Source organism: Crocodylus porosus, unplaced genomic scaffold (genome assembly GCF_001723895.1).
Source record: "Crocodylus porosus isolate Cpor-Errol unplaced genomic scaffold, CroPor_comp1, whole genome shotgun sequence".
Lineage (NCBI taxonomy): Eukaryota > Metazoa > Chordata > Crocodylia > Crocodylidae > Crocodylus > Crocodylus porosus.
Genome location: NW_017728948.1, coordinates 16614263 through 16631405, shown reverse-complemented (window position 1 = coordinate 16631405; position 17143 = coordinate 16614263). Strand labels below are relative to the sequence as shown.

Below are 17143 nucleotides of genomic sequence, written 5' to 3'. Positions count from 1 at the left end.
GCCACCACTACCTACCCTGAGCACAGCCTGGCCCAGCCCCCACCGGGAAGAGCCTGGTGCCATCCCAGCCCCAGGACATACCTAGCAGCAGCCCATCCTCACCCCACACAGATCCAGGAGCACACCCCCCCATACTCTCCCGGGGTGCAGAGAGCAGCAGGAGCTACCTCCCCCCTCTCTCCCCACCCCCCAGATGAGCCTCAGCTCAGTCCTGTGCCCTACCCCACCCTGGCAGGCAATGCCTGCCCCAGCCCCACTCCCTCCCTCACTGCAGAGGCCTCAATCTGCCCTCCTCCTTCCTTCCTACACAACAGACTTACCAATGGGACCTGGGTGCTCTCCATGCTGCTAGGCTGCGCTCCTGGCCGCCTGCGTGACGTGCTGTGGCTGTGCGCATGCACGTGGCATTTATTAGCCACATTAAATCGGCCACATCAGACAAAAAAGCCAGTTACCAATACTCTCAATTTTCCTCATATTGGTTCTGATTCAATATGGGACTGATGCATCAGTGCACCTCTAATCTAGACTGTCAACAATAAAATATTATGCCAAAAAAGACTATTCTTGAGATTCTGCATCTAGCTTTGCCAGTTCAGGAGGTTAACTAGTTCAGACATATAATCAAAAGTCTTGGTGTTTAAGTGAAATTGGTCCTAAACTTTGAGGTTTGCTCACCTAAAAGGTTCATAAGATATAGGCTCTCAAAGAACAAAATCAGTTTCTTCCACTGTGCTCTATAGTTACTTCTGCAGTCAAAAAGGGTGAGTAATTTGTGGCTACAAGACTAAACTTAAGTGAAAAAATGCACAGGCAGGCACACATCTTTGTCATTATATAAACACATTACTTCTTTGAAATCTGCTCAGCTTATTTAGGTTCATCTAAGCCCCTCGGCTTTTCCTACTGTAATCACATTTAACAGATCTAGACCATGGTTTATACACTTTTAATCACTATCAGTACGAACAGTCCAGGTTTTAATCCCATTTTTCAGAGGCAGTTGTCAAATGAAACATTCTTTCGCAGGATTTTCCTCCTTTAGCCTCCCCAGTACTGATCTTGCAATTAGATCTGTGATGGGCGGCTCTTGTACGCTTGGAGCTCCATTGTTTTAAGCAGAGTTCTGTGCTAGAAGTCTCCGGGACAGATCCAATTGCAAAAGAGGAGCTGTAAATATTACCCGAACAGACCTAAGACTCCTCGTAACCAGTAAATTAGCTTTCCAGGATTTTATTTAAAGCTTGGAAAAAACAGAAGAGATTAGTCTTAACAAATTCAAAGTTCATTTGCACTCCTAACTTCATAGTTTAAGTGTATGCTTCCAGCTCTACCTTGGGTATGTTGATGTTTACATTTGAAATATTTTTTAGCAGCACCCAGGACATTAAAAGGACCTGGACCCAGTAACTCAGGTATCCTGTGCCACTGTCTGGGATTGAAGGGATTAAGAGTTATTAAACATTTATAGACAACCTGGCCAAAACTGAATGGCTCTGTTCAGAAAACAATGGCAGGAGGACCTTGCACGCCTTCAGTAAAAGCAGCTTCACAGGCCAGCCCCTGCTGAAATAAATTTGCAACTCAGCTAGTCTTTGCTGCCGCTGGGGAAGTTCATGGTTTAAGAATCTGCACAGAACAGAATTACCACAGTGGGCAGCAGTGAAACGATTTAAAATACTCCTTTGAATCAGCAAGATTTTTCTTTCCGTCTCCCTTGGCCTTGTTCTGTTCCACAGGAAACTTGTATACCTGCTGCCCTTGCTATTAAAGATCTCGAAGTAGCCAATTAGTCTGCTCTTCTGTAGTACCCCAACCGCTTGGTTCTCCTAACAACAAAGCATTTTAATGAAGTGCCTCTGAGCCTCAAAGCGGTAGGCACGAAAGGGTTAACTCGGCCACATTAAATCATGCTAGGAGCATTCCAGAGGAATGTCATTCTGCAGCGGGGCTGTAAAATGAATAGCTCTCCCTACATATGTTCCTTCTAGGCAACAGAGAAAGAAAAAACCACTTGTATTTTAAATCCAGCATCAGTAACTCACTCTGCAGGACACAGCCAGGAATGGTCAGAAACCCACAGGTGGATAATGCTAAGATTTGTGTGGACGTCCACACAAAAAAGCAATACGTGCTGCCTTACCTCTGAAAGTTGTATTTGGCCTTAGGTAGAGCCGTGCCATAACTTCACCACCTGCTTCAGAGCGAAGCATTTCACAATTTTAGCAGCTGAACCTGTCCCCCCCTCGCACACAACCGCACAGTTACACACAAGGGTAAAGCATAAAAAACCTACAGTCTTAAGTATTCTGGGTATTGATCTATATCAAGCTGTAAAAACAGAGGTATTAGTGGTCTCTTAGGAGCCTGCTGTAAAAGCAATTGCAACTGCAATTAACAACAGCATATCCTCAGATAGAGAAGATCTAACCAGAAGCTAATTAGGAGGGCAAACACTGAGGCTTGTTAGCTGAGATGCTAATGAGAATTATACTTGAGTGGCAGCAGACTAGCTATTCAGAGTTAATTAGAAACCTCAGCTGATAGCATATTGCACTTAAGAGCTTCCAAAACAAACAACTGGAAAAAGCTGTCCTGCAGCTAAGGATACTACACACAGCATTGGGAGACTCCTGGGCACAGGAAGCAGCAAAAAAACCCCCCAAAAACCCGACGTTCTAAGAAATCATGGGAATTTTGCAGTGCCTGGGGAAGATAAAGAGCAGGCTCAGGAGGTACGTGCTCTTATATTTTCTGGGGTAATTTTGTTCTGTGGTGATGGATTCATATGCTGCACTGGCCTGTCATTTCTGTAGCCTTGCTAGTAAGTGTGAAATTGCACAAGAAGCAGAGTTCAAAGTTTACTGTGCATCCCAGATACCAGCATGGCTCTTGTGTACAAATGGACAAAAACCTTGGACCTTTTAAATATCCCACCCAGAAGCTTTTCACTTTCCAGCTCCCAGCAAAGGGAAGATTTCTGATGTCAGCTATAACAGGGTGAAACAACTGTGCATGTTGTTTCTACCACGCCTCCTGCTTTCCCTACTCACTGGATTCATTACTCTCTCCCTCCTTTGTACACTTATGAGGTTTCCAAAAAAAAAATATATATATATCAGTTATCTTGATTGTAAAAGGTAATATTCCTGTAATGTGGATTGTGGCCTTACCTGGGCTGAGTTGCATGGCTGATTCCTGCTATAAACAGAACACTGCGAGGCAGGCAGAGGACTGTGTGTTTAAATGTTTCCTGTGTGTCTGATTGGAAGAGGAATAGCCAGTCACAGGACAGAGCAGAGCCGGCCAAACTCCAAAGTAGACTGATTGTTTCGAGAACAGATTGGATACTGTAAAACCTGCATGCTTGTTTGCAGAGTGCTTAAATACGGGACAATATGCTAGTGTCATTTTAGAACTCATCAGTGGTATTTTCAGCACAACCGAGATACTGCCCATATTGCAAGTTGTACCAGTTCAGACAAAATCTGTTTTTGAATGTATTTATTAAAAACAATGCAAACCCATGTGGATATTCAAATTTACTTAGCTTTAGTTTATCAAAGCAAACTTTAAATCACCGCAAGACTGATCTATACCAAACAGTATGGGTGTACCCAAAAAGAGTTTTATACCAGTGTAGTTAAAATGATTTAAAAAGAAATAACAACTTCAGGCAAATAAGCATAACCTTTCATATTGACAAAGCAGTATAGTCACTCAGGCCATGATTAGGTTTCTGATAACAGGGAGCATCAAATAAAGTCTAAGGCCAGGTTGATGCTCATACAAAATAGGCATCCCAAAACATGTGGCATCTTTTAAAACATCGTTCCGTATTTGTGCAGCCACTTATGCTTGCTGCAAAGGAAGCAAGAGTAAAAGTGAATGCGATTATAACTGGTAAAACTGCCAATTCTGAGAAACAATTGGTTTCTTAAAACTAATGGGCACTTTTTTAGGTGTACGTGTGGGGGGAGAGGGGGTGGCACTTTAATTAGAGTGGCTCTGAGAGCTGACCTAATTAAAAGATGCCACTGCATCTCCTGTATTGGCATGCACCCCATGCAGAACCACAGGCAGCGAGTGTCGGAGCACCACATGCTACCCCTGCCACTGGCTGGGGCTGTAGCACAGCAGGGAGGACCAGCACTGCTCTCCAGCAGCATGAAGCACAGCGCAGCTCTGGCCCGGGCCAGGCTACAGACAGCAGGAGGGTGAAGGGCTCCAGGCTTGGTCTCAGCTGGGCCAGAGCACAGCAGCTGCAACAGCTTCGGCTCATGTGGGTGACGTCAGAGCAAGTCTGGCCCTGGCACGGGCTGGAGGGTGGAGGAGGGGAGACCTGTGCCACCCCCTACCCTGGGCTGGGGCTCCCATGCTGCACCAGGTGGCCTGGCCATGGTGCCCCCCAGGCAGCATCTCTCAGCTGCCCTGCCCCTGACAACATAGGCACTGGCCCCAGTGCCGCCAACCCAGTCATGCAGCTCTCCACCACCCCTGAAGGGGCCCCCCACTCCCTTCCTGCACTGGAGAGGGTGGTGCCACCCCCCACCAGCCTGGCCACAGCCCCAGCACCCAAACAGCTCCCCTCAGTACCATCAGGCACCCATCCCCTCCACACCCTCCCCCATATACCCACAGACTGTCCCCTAAGCTCTGATCCTCCAACCCCTGCCCCCCACAGACTTACCTGCATCCAGCTACCGTGACAGCTACGTGCATATGCGTGCTCACACACGTGTGGTGTCCCCTGCCTCCAATCACCCTCCCTGCTCCCCCTCCAGCCCCAGAGCAGCTCCTTGCAGGCTGGAAGGCTGTCAGCTTGCAAGAGGAAACCTGCATTTTTCCATGATTTTCTCCTTTAAAGGAGAAAGTCCACATTTTTCTGTGACAAATAGAAAACCTAAGTCCCTGCTAATCAGTCAGATTATACCAATTTGCAGAATAAAATACCATGTTTATTCAAATAGATGACCCTGATAATATACCCCCACCCCTATAATTAGATTCAATGGATGGAAAATTATAAATTTGTATAGACTCTAGTTATTGGAGGTTTGCCTTGAATCTGTCCTTCTCCCACTGCTACAGCAGGGAAAATAAATGGGGGGGGGCCTCTGTCATTTCCAACTTCTTCCCCCAGCAGCCTCTTTCCATCTTCTCGCTCAGGGAAAATAAATGGGCGGGGGGGGCATGCTCAGGTAGTTCCTTTGGTGTTTCTGCCCAACTTTTTCCCCTGGCAGCCCATTGATGCATGTCACCTTTTTTTGAAACTGCCACAAGTTTTGACACAGGTACCCCATACACACTTTGAAGCAGTATGCTGGCACCTACATTTATGTAGTACAAACTTTGTTTTTTTAATTTAGTTTCAAGGGCCAAATCTGTTCCAAACTCTATTGGAAAAAGCCCAATAGTCAAGTTCCATGTAGCCATGTCGGTGGGACATGGTCCATGACTAGAGTAATGGGAGACCAGGGAGATGGGAGCCAAGGGCCTCAACCATACATCTTGTAGCAGGATGCTCCTTTTCAAATCACTGAATATTTTTATTCCTGAGAAAGGAGTTTCCAGCTTTGATATAGGATTGGATGTTCTCCATCCTCGAAGTCCTGTGGCACAGCTCCTAGGCCTCCCTCCAAGGCATCTGTTTGTAGGATGAACCTCCAGCTAAAGTCTGGGCTGCATAATACTGAAGCAGTACGAAGAATTCACTTTCTTTCTGCCAAAGGCCAAGGTGCATGCTGGCAACCACTGCATGGTTTTGGATGCTGTCTTATGCAGCTTTTCTATCAGCAGGGTGGTAAGCACCAAAAATTGCAAGATAAAGAGGCAGTAATAGCTGGCTAACCCCAGAAGGGACTTTAGCTGCCTTCTCGTTTTGGGCATAGGAGACTCCTCCAATGACTTTACCTTATCAGTGAGGGGTCTGCCCTCCCCCAAGAGCATATTCCAAATAGTTTCCCAGCACCCCACCCAGCATCAAGTGTTCAGCATCCCCTCACTTGAAAATGGCAGCAGGGGTGCTTTAGCTAAAGCTTTTTGAATAAGCTTTAGTTAAAGTGCCCCTGATGCCATTTTGCAGCATGGGACACCAAATATATAAGACACTGCAGGCGCTTTAATTAGATCAGCTTCTGAGAGCCACTTGTATGTATTAAAGGCCTTTCATCCCGTCCCCCCTCCCCCCACCTCCCAGCATGTGTAAAAATGTCTTTAGAGACCAAAGGGGAAGGTTTTAAACTGATAGAGTCCCCAAGATGCTGGAAATATGGTTAACTTTCAGGATTCTGGAACGAGGGGGATTTGCCAGTACCACCCCCATCAGATTAAGCATGGATATGAATTTGGCCATCCCCAGCTGCTGTATCAGCTCAACTTGAAGCATCAGCCATACACTGAATTTCAATACTGCATTTAGTTTGCAAAAGTTCATGCAGAACCAGATTGTTTTGTTTGGTATAGGCACTAACACAACTGGGTTATACCATCTGCACAACAATTTTCCAGTCATGCCCACATCCAACATATTTTGTACTTCTCTCTTTACTGTTTCTCAGTCACTCGGGTATCTGGGAGAATCCCTTTTGGACCAGACAACCAGGTTTTAAGATAATTTGATGGTTAATTAAGATTGTTCTCCCTAGCTTGCTTGTAAAAACATCTGGAAGCTCTTTCAACAGGCCCCTAGCCTTCTCCTGTTAGGATGGGCATATGTTCTCTGCTAGAGTCACTTCACTGGGTTGGAGCTGAATCATATTTCCTCCAACTGTTCTCATCAGAAAAGCTGTTGCTGTGCTCAATGCTTCCTGGGCCTGCAAGGGTTTCGGGAGGTTAGCGTGATATATCTGCAAACAGTGTCGTCTCCCACAAACTGTACTTTATCATCCACATCCCCAACTCACCCGAGAGCCCCATACGGCCTCTGACACTTAATGAATAATTTGCTCTCTGTGAAGGGGAGCAACAGCAGGACCTGATCCCAAGGCTGATAGACCTGGAGTCAAGTATTCTTCTACCATTGTTCCTGCCTTGTCCTGAGCTTTTCGTTGGTGAAAGTCTCTACTAGGTTCATTTGCTCCTGTGGCCTCAGTGTATTGGATGACAGTCTAGGCCCTCATGCCCTGCAACAGTTTTGTTCAATGATTCTACCATTCCTTAAGGCTACTTCCTGTTTGAAAGTTCAAAAGGAGAAACCACATCGATAAATCGGGGAACCTACCAGATTGCAAATAGGGCAAGAGAACTTCCCACTTCTGGGGCTCCCCAGTCATAAGTTTCCTCAACTTCCCTTTCAGAGTCTGGTTAAACCTCTCCACCAAAGCATCCTTCTAGGAACAATAGACAGATGTTCCAACTGGGCGGACTTTCAGAAGCACCCATGCCTCTTACAGGAGGGCAAAAAAGTTGGAGCAGATGCCGCCCACTTTAGTTTCCTCGTAAGTGTACCCAGCATCATTATAATCATGCTGATAGGTCCAAAAAAGTGGAGATGAATGGCAGGTGATAGGACCTACCCTCAGTACAACACAAAACAGATTCCATTGGGCCAAGGAAAGAATGGTCACTCAGCCGTGTGTCAGCCTGGATCCCACTGCAGGTCACTGGCAAGCAGAGCCGTTCTAAGACTGGTGGGAATTAGAAGAGCCAGCTGCATCACTCAAACATATTGGACTGCTGCTCTTCCAAATTTGGCTTCTGCTCTAGCAACTAAGTCAAGCACACAACACTTAACAAATGTAATGTTGATTCCTCTCTGCCGTGTAACTTTCTAATGACAGTTCAAAACCAGCCTTAATGTATTTGTTGAGCTCTGCTGGAGGAAGTCTTAAGACTATGGTCCAAGATGCTCTTCAACTGCTTCAAAAGAGGACAGGGAGCTTCTGCTGCTGCTCAGGAGTGGTCATCAGCTCTTACATCTGCATGTTCCTGCTGCTAGTTAGCAACATGGCTGTAACTTCACCTGGATGAAAGAGTTAGAAGTTGCAGTGTTTTTGCCAAATTTGCGTTACCACAGAAACACACAGATGGAACAGTCACATCATAGATTCGTAGATGTTAGGGTCGGAAGGGACCTCCATAGATCATCGAGTCCGACCCCCTGCATAGACAGGAAAGAGTGCTGGGTTCAGATGACCCCAGCCAGATGCTCATCCAACCTCCTCTTGAAGACCCCCAGGATAGTGGAGAGCACCACCTCCCTTGGGAGCCCATTCCAGACCTTGGCCACTAACTGTGAAGAAGTTCCTCCTAATGTCCAGTCTAAATCTGCTCTCTACTAGCTTATAGCCATTATTTCTTGTGATCCCCCAGGGGCGCCTTGGTGAGCAGAGCCTCACCAATTCCCTTCTGCACCCCCATGATGAATTTATAGGCAGCCACAAGGTCGCCTCTCAACCTTCTCTTGTGGAGGCTGAAGAGGTCCAGGTGCCTTAGTTTCTCCCCATAGGGCTTGGCCTGCAAGCCCTTAACCATACAAGTGGCCCTTCTCTGGACCCTCTCCAGGTTATCCACATCCCTCTTGAAGTGTGGCGCCCTAAACTGGACACAGTATTCCAACTGCAGTCTGACCAGCGCCCAATAGAGGGGAAGCATCACCTCCCTGGTTCTGTTTGTCATGCATCTGCTGATGCATGCTGAAGTGCAGTTAGCTTTTCAGATGACTTTGTCACACCGACGACTCATGTTCATCTTGGAGTCCATTAGGACTCCAAGATCCCTTTCCACTTCCGTGCCACCCAGCAGGTCATTTCCTAGGCTGTAGGTGTGCTGGACATTTTTCCTCCCTAGACGCAGCACTTTGCATTTCTCCTTGTTAAATTGCATTCTATTGTTTTCTGCCCGTTTGTCCAACCTGTCCAAGTCTGCCTACAGTTGTTCCCTGCCCTCCAATGTGTCCACTTTTCCCTGCAGTTTTGTATCATCCGCAAACTTGGACAGAGTACACTTCACTCACTCGTCCAAGTCACTGATGAAGACATTGAAGAGTATCGGTCCAAGGACCGAGCCCTGCAGGACCTCACTACCCACTCCCTTCCAGGTTGATACCGACCCAATCCACTACCACTCTCTGGGTATGACCCTCTAGCCAATTTGCCACCCACCGGACTGTGTAATCATCCCAGTCACAGCCTCTTAACTTGTTCACCAGTATGGGGTGGGATACCATATCAAAGGCCTTCCTGAAGTCTAAGTAAACGATATCAACCCCTACTCCTGTGTCGAGGTGTTTTGTAACCTGGTCATAAAAAGAGACTAGATTAGTCAGGATGATCTACATGCTACGAACCCATGCTGGTTTCCCCTCAGCATAATTTTTCCTGCTGGGCTCTCACATATGTAAGCCTTAATCTTTTCAAAGACTTTGCCAAAGATGGAGGTTAGACCAACTGGCCTATAGTTGCCTGGATCCTCCTTCCTCCCCTTCTTGAAAATAGGGACCACATTGGCCTTTTTCCAGTCTTTCGGGACCTGTCCTATGTGCCACGAGTGCTCAAATATTCTTGCCAGTAGCTGTGCAATGATAAATTGGCCAGTGCCTTCAGTACCCTCGGATGGAGCTCATCCGGGCCTGCCCACTTAAAGACATCCAGTCCTTCCAAGTGACTCTGCAACATCTCAGGGTCAATGCTTGGTAGTTTGGCGCCCAGCTATTGTCTCTCTACAAATCGCATTGTGAGACGTCTTGCCCCTCATTTAGGAAGACTGAGGCAAAGAACTCATTGAGGAGTTCAGCCTTGTCCTCCCTGTCTGTCACCAATTGATGATACTGTTATCATTTGATATCAATAGTTTTTGTATTTGTAATAGTCAGGAGAAAGATACTGACCAGCTAGTTACACAGCAGAATACAAAGGATTATCCTTGTTCATAATAAAGTATAACCTCATGAATCCAGCATGCTCAGGACCGAGCACCTGTTGGAAATTTGAAAATTCTGTATTTTTTAAACCGGAGCAGCAGCTGCACACAGAGCGGCAACATGATGTGGTGGATGTGCAAGCTTCCCCCTCTGCTGCTCTGGGACCGACCACCACTACTCCCTGATGGAGTGCACTTTTTAGAAGTGCCAGTTTTACAATGATTCCAGATTTCTGATATCCAGACTTATGAGGTTATACTATAGTTATAAAGCACCCTGGATATGGGAAAAGCCAGTTGTAACCAAAATTACAAGATGACAGAGTAAGGATCTGGGCTCAGTGCCATTTCAAAGCACAGAGAACATATCTGGAGTCTGTAGCTGTTTCTTCCCTAGTGTACAAAGGGGTTTTAGGAAGAGCCCAAGAAAGTTGATTAGTTGGTTTAAAGTAAAGCATTTTTGGGAGTGAATTTTGCATGAGATCTCAGTTTAGCTTTCTTCTATCAAACAAATTATACGGAGGTTTCATGAGGAGCACTTAAAAGGTTGGCTCACCTCTGGGGTGGAGGGGATGGTCACCAAAAGGACCTTTCTGGGGGAAAGTTGGCAGAGCTCCAGTGGCTCAAAGTGTATGTGGGAGGAGAAGGGGCTTTTACTGTGTTGTTCAGAAATCTCTCATAGCCAAGAGGTCCGCCTCGTTTAGGGCACCCATTCCAACTCCTCGGCATTGTATGAAGTGACCTCTGCATACCATAAGCACCAGTTCCAGTGGACATATGCCATAATCTATTCAAAGGTGTGGTTCTCTGCAACTTCCTTTTCTAAGAAAAAGAACCAAACATAGCACAGTTCTTTTCAATACACCAATTTATTTATTGTAATGCCAAGCAGGTGCCAAGCACAACCCAAACACAGTCAGAGGAAACAGTAGCTCCGAAAAAGCTTGATGAACAAGTGTGGGCTCTGCTCTTCTATGAGAGTTTGCTAGAACCCTGATGGCACATCAAGCATAAAATTATTTTTTTGGCATCAATCACATCTCCCAGATTTTCTCTCCTTGAAGGTTATGGAAGGTATTTGTTGGCATTTATTTGTGGCTAGAGAGAACCAAAGAGTCCCTGTACCCCTCTATCCCTCCTCCCCTCCACCTAATAATCAAAAAGGATACTCACTTCTTGGGTTCTTCTGCTGGCTCTAACATTCCCAGAGCAGTAAGCCTATCAAACCCCTATTAACTGCCCCGGCATAGGGAAGGGGAGCATCACATATGAATCATGGGATGGTCAGAGCATTTTAGCTGTTCTGAGCTGACAGCACACTTCTGTCCACTGGAATGAGTGTTTTTTGCTTGCCACTCCCTTCATTAAGTGCACACTTGAGCAACTGAGGGCTTGACGCTTAACCCGGTAAACTGGTACTTTTCCCCTGGCACTATTTATTACAGGTTGAATCTTTTCGAATTTGGACTTATCCATGTATTTTAGTTCATATATTCCCTCAGAGACAGTTCATTACACTGATGCCTCAGCTTCATCCACTTACTGTTTTAGTGCCCACTGTTTTGTTTGGTTTTTCCCAGTACTAATATCACTGTTTCATACACTGTATTGGCTCATATACCTGAATCTAACTTAGTGTCCCAGTTACATTCAGGCTTACAGCTGCAAGACCGTCTAAGTGATCTTTTGAGGAAGACTTCCGAGACAGTGTCGCTGTTGCTATCCTCTTTGTCCATGCTGCAGACAGTCTTCTAGCACTTGCAATTTCCGTTGTTTTTGCATCTTCTCAAAAGCTAGACTTTTCTTTTTTTCTTGCCACAGTCTGTGAAGCTCTATAAGCCTATGTGGACTCTAGCTTTGAGCTCCACTCTGGCTTTCTGCCTCAAGTCTCATGCTATTTTGAATCCTCTACCATATTCAGCATCAGAGCATTTTCCATAAGCTTCAGTGCATATTGAATGGCTTGCTTTGCTTGGCAAATTCTCATCTCTTTATCATGGGTCAAGTTGGAGTCTTCCACTAGTCTGGGGACCAGATCCTGTTTCACTTACTAGCCACCTACATCAGCCGAGCATGATACTATTCCATCCTGATCAAGTTCCTGGAGAAAGAGTTAAGCATGTCTACTTTTGCAGCATGCCTCTGTCTTACCCTTGAGACCGTCTCACAAAGCACTGAGAACACTGCTCACCTTTTACATTAATGGTTTTTCAGGGAGTCTAGCAGGGTGAAACAGGGGTCCAAGTCTGCTTAGGTACTTAAGAGGTGGAATAGGATCTGCCCCCAAGTGATTTGACCTGGAGCCCAACCACAATTTTGCCTTTTATCAGGGACTAAGCCCTCCAAAGCTGCATTTGCTAGAGTCCTTCCAGCAGGAACTCACCTCTCCACCTGGGAGCTCTCTGTCCTTGGCTGTCAACATGCAAACCTAGCAGACTATGTCTGCATGACCGATGTTTGGCCATTTAGAGATACACAGGAGTGGTCTGATCAAGCCAGAACTGGGGTAGCTGACAGTATAACTAAGGTAGCCATATTGCTTCCAGGACCAACCCCAGTACCTCTGCATGGCTCCTTGTGTGCTGTGCAGATGTACCAGCTCTCACAGAGTTAATATGGGCATCTAAACAGCTCTGCACTGTGATGCAGATCTAACCTTCCACACCCCTCTTCTCTTTCTAACCTAGGAGAAGCCAGCAGGCAAACCTTCTGGTACTCTTCTGCCTCAAAACCTTCTCCAGCCTTCTAGCACCAGCTCTCTACCACAGACAAATCAGAGGACAGCTTCTTGTTTTGGACCTTCCCAGGCCAGAGAAATCTAGAGTCAAATCCCTCTGGTGCTCTCAGCTTTCTTTGAGCAACTCCTGCTCCATCAGAAAACACTCATCAAGTCCTACCAAGCTTTCACCAGCAGACATTTCACAATTTGCTGCTTCTTTTGTCTTTTTAGTCCCTAATCAGATCCATCTGGGGTGCACCTCCCCCGTCCCAGGGGAACACTACATGACTTATGGGGCTAACATCTCTAACAATGGCAAAGTGTATAGTCTGCTCGAGACGTTTTTTGCTTTGCACAAATAGTTTGACTAAGTCTTAGTGCCATTTGGATCATGAAGTCACTTCTTTTAGCTGAAAGTGACTGTAGTCTGCAACCAAATCTTAGAACTAAACTAAACTAAACAGCAGATCCAGCCGGTGCAAAGTGCTCCTGCTGAGGCCCTTTAAAAACAGCACAAAAACCCAGTCACAAATACAGCCATACCATAACCCTCCCCCCCCTTTTTTTTCTCTTTTTTACAACATCACAAGGACCAGATATTTTTCATTCTGTGCAAAACATTATCATCCTGGAGGGGGGAAAAGTTCATGTCATTTTGCAAAGGATTCTTTGAGAACAGATTTTCTGGGGGCACACGTCAAGACGACATTTAAGCAGCTACCTCTCTTTCATCAGTGATACAGAGTACATAATACACATAAGGTGCCAGAGTAACTGCTGTTCGAGGTTAAGCAAGGTTTCTATGAAAGGGGCAATTACTTTATGGTAGCAGATAAGGAGAAGAAAGTCAAAGCTAAACATTGTGAAGGGAAAGAGAAGTGCTTAAAGTTAAGTGAATTTGCTACAAAGGCCTTTACATCATGAAGAGATCATTTCAGATGCTGGCTGTGAATTCACGTTTTTATCTGCTAGGAATAGTTCCCTCAAAAGATTTATTCCCCCTACTTCTGAAAGCTAGCATGCTGCGACAACTCTAATGAGCGCTAGTGCAGAATAGATTCAGCCTTGAATGAGTGGAGTGTGGACGGCAGGAAGGGACTCAGTGCGATAGCAGGACATGGAAGGTAGACTTCACCTTCGGGGCCACGTTTGAATTGTGAAAGGTCACCAATATTCAAGTCAAGTAATGTTAAAAGAAAGCTTCAATCTTTTAGACCTTCCTAGCTGTAGGCCAGGAGTTGCTATTGCCATTGCTGCTGCAGCCTGCACCTTACCACTAGGGACTGAGCCAAAGCACAAATGCATGGATTTTGTGGAAATCGTGAAACTGGGTACTTTCTCTGAAATCCATGGGTAAAAAAAAACGGTTTACTAGAAATAAAATGCTGGCTTCCCAGTGGGACCCAGCAGTCTTCCCAGCTGTGCAGCCCACCCTGAGGAAGCAGGGGAAGGAGGTTACCACCACGAATCCAAGCAGGTAAGATGGATGCCACCCCCCAATTGACTGAGATGGCCGTCATGTGACTCCACCCCCCTACACCAAACAGCAGCAAGGGGTGGGCCTATATGATTGACAGTCCTCAGACAATCAGTGGCAAGAGGCTGGGCAATATGACAGCCCTCTCTGCCAATCAGCAGCAGGGGGCAGGGCCACTGGGGCCCTGTGGCCAGAGGTATAGGTCCACAATAAGCCCTAAAAAATGGCAACTGGCCCTGCGATCTTCCCACAAAATCAGCTGGCTGCTTCTTCAAGTTGGGTAGGCCTCTAGTTATCGTGGGCACACAGACCAAAGGGCCTAGGGCAGGGTGTCAAATGTAGAGCCTGCAGACCAGATCTGGCCTCAGGGACAGATCATGGTCACTGGGCAGCTACAGATGTCACTATCAGAGCAGTCTGTCCTCCCCCCGCCCCCCACGTCTCCTCCCTCTCCCTCTTTCCCTGCAAGCCGAAACAACTCGGAAACATCCAAAACATTTTGGATGGCCCATTTTGTTTGAGAGCCCTGCGTTTTGTTTTGGATTTGGTGTTTCGACCGTCGAAACGTCCAAATCCGAAATGAAACAGACACCGAAATTTCACACAGCTCCACATCTCACCATGGCTGCCTGAGCTGCTGTGGTGGTCCAGCCAGTACCTACCTCTGCTCCCCCTTCTACCCCATCTTAAACTCACAGTTTGCTGTGGGTATTGCCCTTCACCTTGCTAATCAGCAGGTGCAAATCCACCTGCCAACTCCTTTGAGTTCAAAAACCCTGGCCTAAGGGTGCATCATTTTCAGAGATGGGAATGAACCAACTTCTAAAATCTCAATACTTCCAAAATTAGCAAGTGCAGGATTGGGAGCCACATTTTGGCAGCTGGTTCCATCTACAACTCTGCATAGGATTAATGCCACAGTAAATTTCAAGGCTCCTGGTATTTTTCTTTCAATATTCTCATTTAAGTATTTTTTCCTTCACCTGGTCTCTTAGGTTTTCTGCATCAAAACTACAATTCCATAGTGTCCTGAAAGACTTCATGAATAGTACCAAGACAGAGTAACCGATTACCATATATTGTACGTAAACACACAAAATGCACAGTTTGTGAACTTTAGGCCAACAAATAACACAAAGTATAAAAGCCAGATAACATCTATGAATCTATGAAAAGGTTAAGGGCTGGAAGGGACCTCTCAAGATCATCACGTGCAGCAGAAAAGACTGCTGGAGTCAGTAGACCCCAGCAAGGTGAGAGTACAGGCGTTTTTTGAGGATATCCCAAGTAGGTGACTGTACCACCTCTGCGGAGTCTATTCCAGACCCTGGACACTCAAGTTGTAAAGAAGTTTTTCTAACCTAAAGTGGTCTTTTAGCAGTCTTCTTTTGCTCTGTTCTTAGAAGTGATAGTAATATTCTTTTCTTGAATTCTACTTAATGAAAGTGCTGGGATCCTCTTATTCAGGCAAAGAAGCTGCCTGTAAAAAACAAACAAACAAAAAAAACAAACAAAAATCCAAAACCTTATCTTAAAATCCCTCCTTCAAAACTACCTTTTGCAGTGACACTGTAATCACAGGTTGCATCTTCTGCGTAGGCCTGGTCCAGAACGGGGTGGCCAACAAATGTTCTTAGTGGAGGCAGCGTATCCTTGGACCAGCATGTTTTTGGCAGCGTAGCTTAAGCAACGTCCCAAACAGAGTAAGCGAGAGCTAGCATAGCTATTTTAGTTGGAGCAATGTTTGTGATGGCTTTTCTGGTCACCTGTATCTACAAAAACCTTTAAGCATCAACCAGGCCTGATTTCTGATCCCTGCACATACAGGGTAGCCAGATCTTTAAGTAACAAAGTGGATTTTCTCAATTTCACCTCTGGCACACCTGCCAACAAGTTTTGTAGTTACACCATTGTGTCACTTTTGCTCTCCTGACCTCCACTATTTATGGGAGAAGGATTCAGACATGGCCCAAGTTGAGCTTCTGGCTCCATATGGAGACACCTAAGAAATGGCTGGGATGAGCACTTGTATCTTCTGTTGATGGCACTATTCCTTAGTGCCTCTGAAAAACGAAACCAGTTATGAAGAAAAGAAGAACTTTAGCCACACAATTTCAAACACTGCAGAGTATATCTTTTCTAACCTGCCTTTCACCCTTACCTCCCAGCAAGAGTTCTCTTGGCTCTTGTGCCGTCTGTCTTGGCTTTAATTTTGCTTCTGCAGGTCACTTCTGATCCCCCTTGACAGTTTCAGGCTTCTACAGTTCTTTTCCAAGCGTCTTCCTATGCCCCCCATTCCCTTGACAAGAGGCTGCTCACAGCTACTAAGATCCAATTTGTGCTATGCTATAGTTACTATTGACATTGCTGGACTGCTGCTGCTACCTGCCCACATCATGGGCCTTCGCTTTCCCTGCAGACAGACTGATCAAAGAGCCTGGGGGAATATTTGAAAAGATGGCTCCAGGGCATAGTGTGAAGGGGAGACCATGGCAATAGCAGCTCAGGGCATGGACAGATACCCAGAAAAAAAACCTCTTAAGTTTATACACCAAAACTCCTCCTCAAAAGAGAGATAATCTTAGAAAAACTGGGAGATCAAGAAACTTTATATACTTTTATGATAAATGAACTCATGGGCGTAACTTCAGGGAATCAAAGACACAAAGAGAAATTCTTTACCAGATGAATAGTCAGTCTGGGAATTTTTATTTTGTTTGTTTGTTTGTTTTTTTTAAACAGGGCTGCAAACCAAACATTAGTCTCCCTTCAGATCTCCGCAGCGGCTCTGAGAGGGGCAAGATTAAGAAGTTTCTGGGATCCCACCTAGACCAGGGACGGGCATCTAAGGACAGACGGGTGCAACCACCAGTGTGACTGATCTTAACAGAGGTACTTTTGAGTGCAATTTAAGCAGGTTTTACGCTTATGAAAATGATTGTTATAAATCTTAGTCCATGTTGGACATGTTGAACCTCAACATTTTTAAAAGGAGGTATAAAATCAGAAGGGCATGTAGAAACCTAGAAACCCATAGCAAAGCTCCATTTATTTGGCAGTTTTCCAACTTGAATGAAATAATGTTG

At 45.7% G+C, this 17143-nt stretch overlaps 1 protein-coding gene across 1 annotated transcript in view; it reads right to left on the bottom strand.

Annotated features, from left to right (window-relative positions):
* MSANTD1 (Myb/SANT DNA binding domain containing 1) overlaps positions 1-3224 on the bottom strand; it is a 94542-nt gene extending 91318 nt beyond the window's left edge. Inside the window, exon 1 of the mRNA XM_019553408.1 lies at positions 3174-3224. The gene's annotated coding sequence lies outside the window, so the exon portion shown is untranslated. The remainder of the gene's footprint in view (positions 1-3173) is intronic.
* Positions 3225-17143: the final 13919 nt, after the last annotated feature.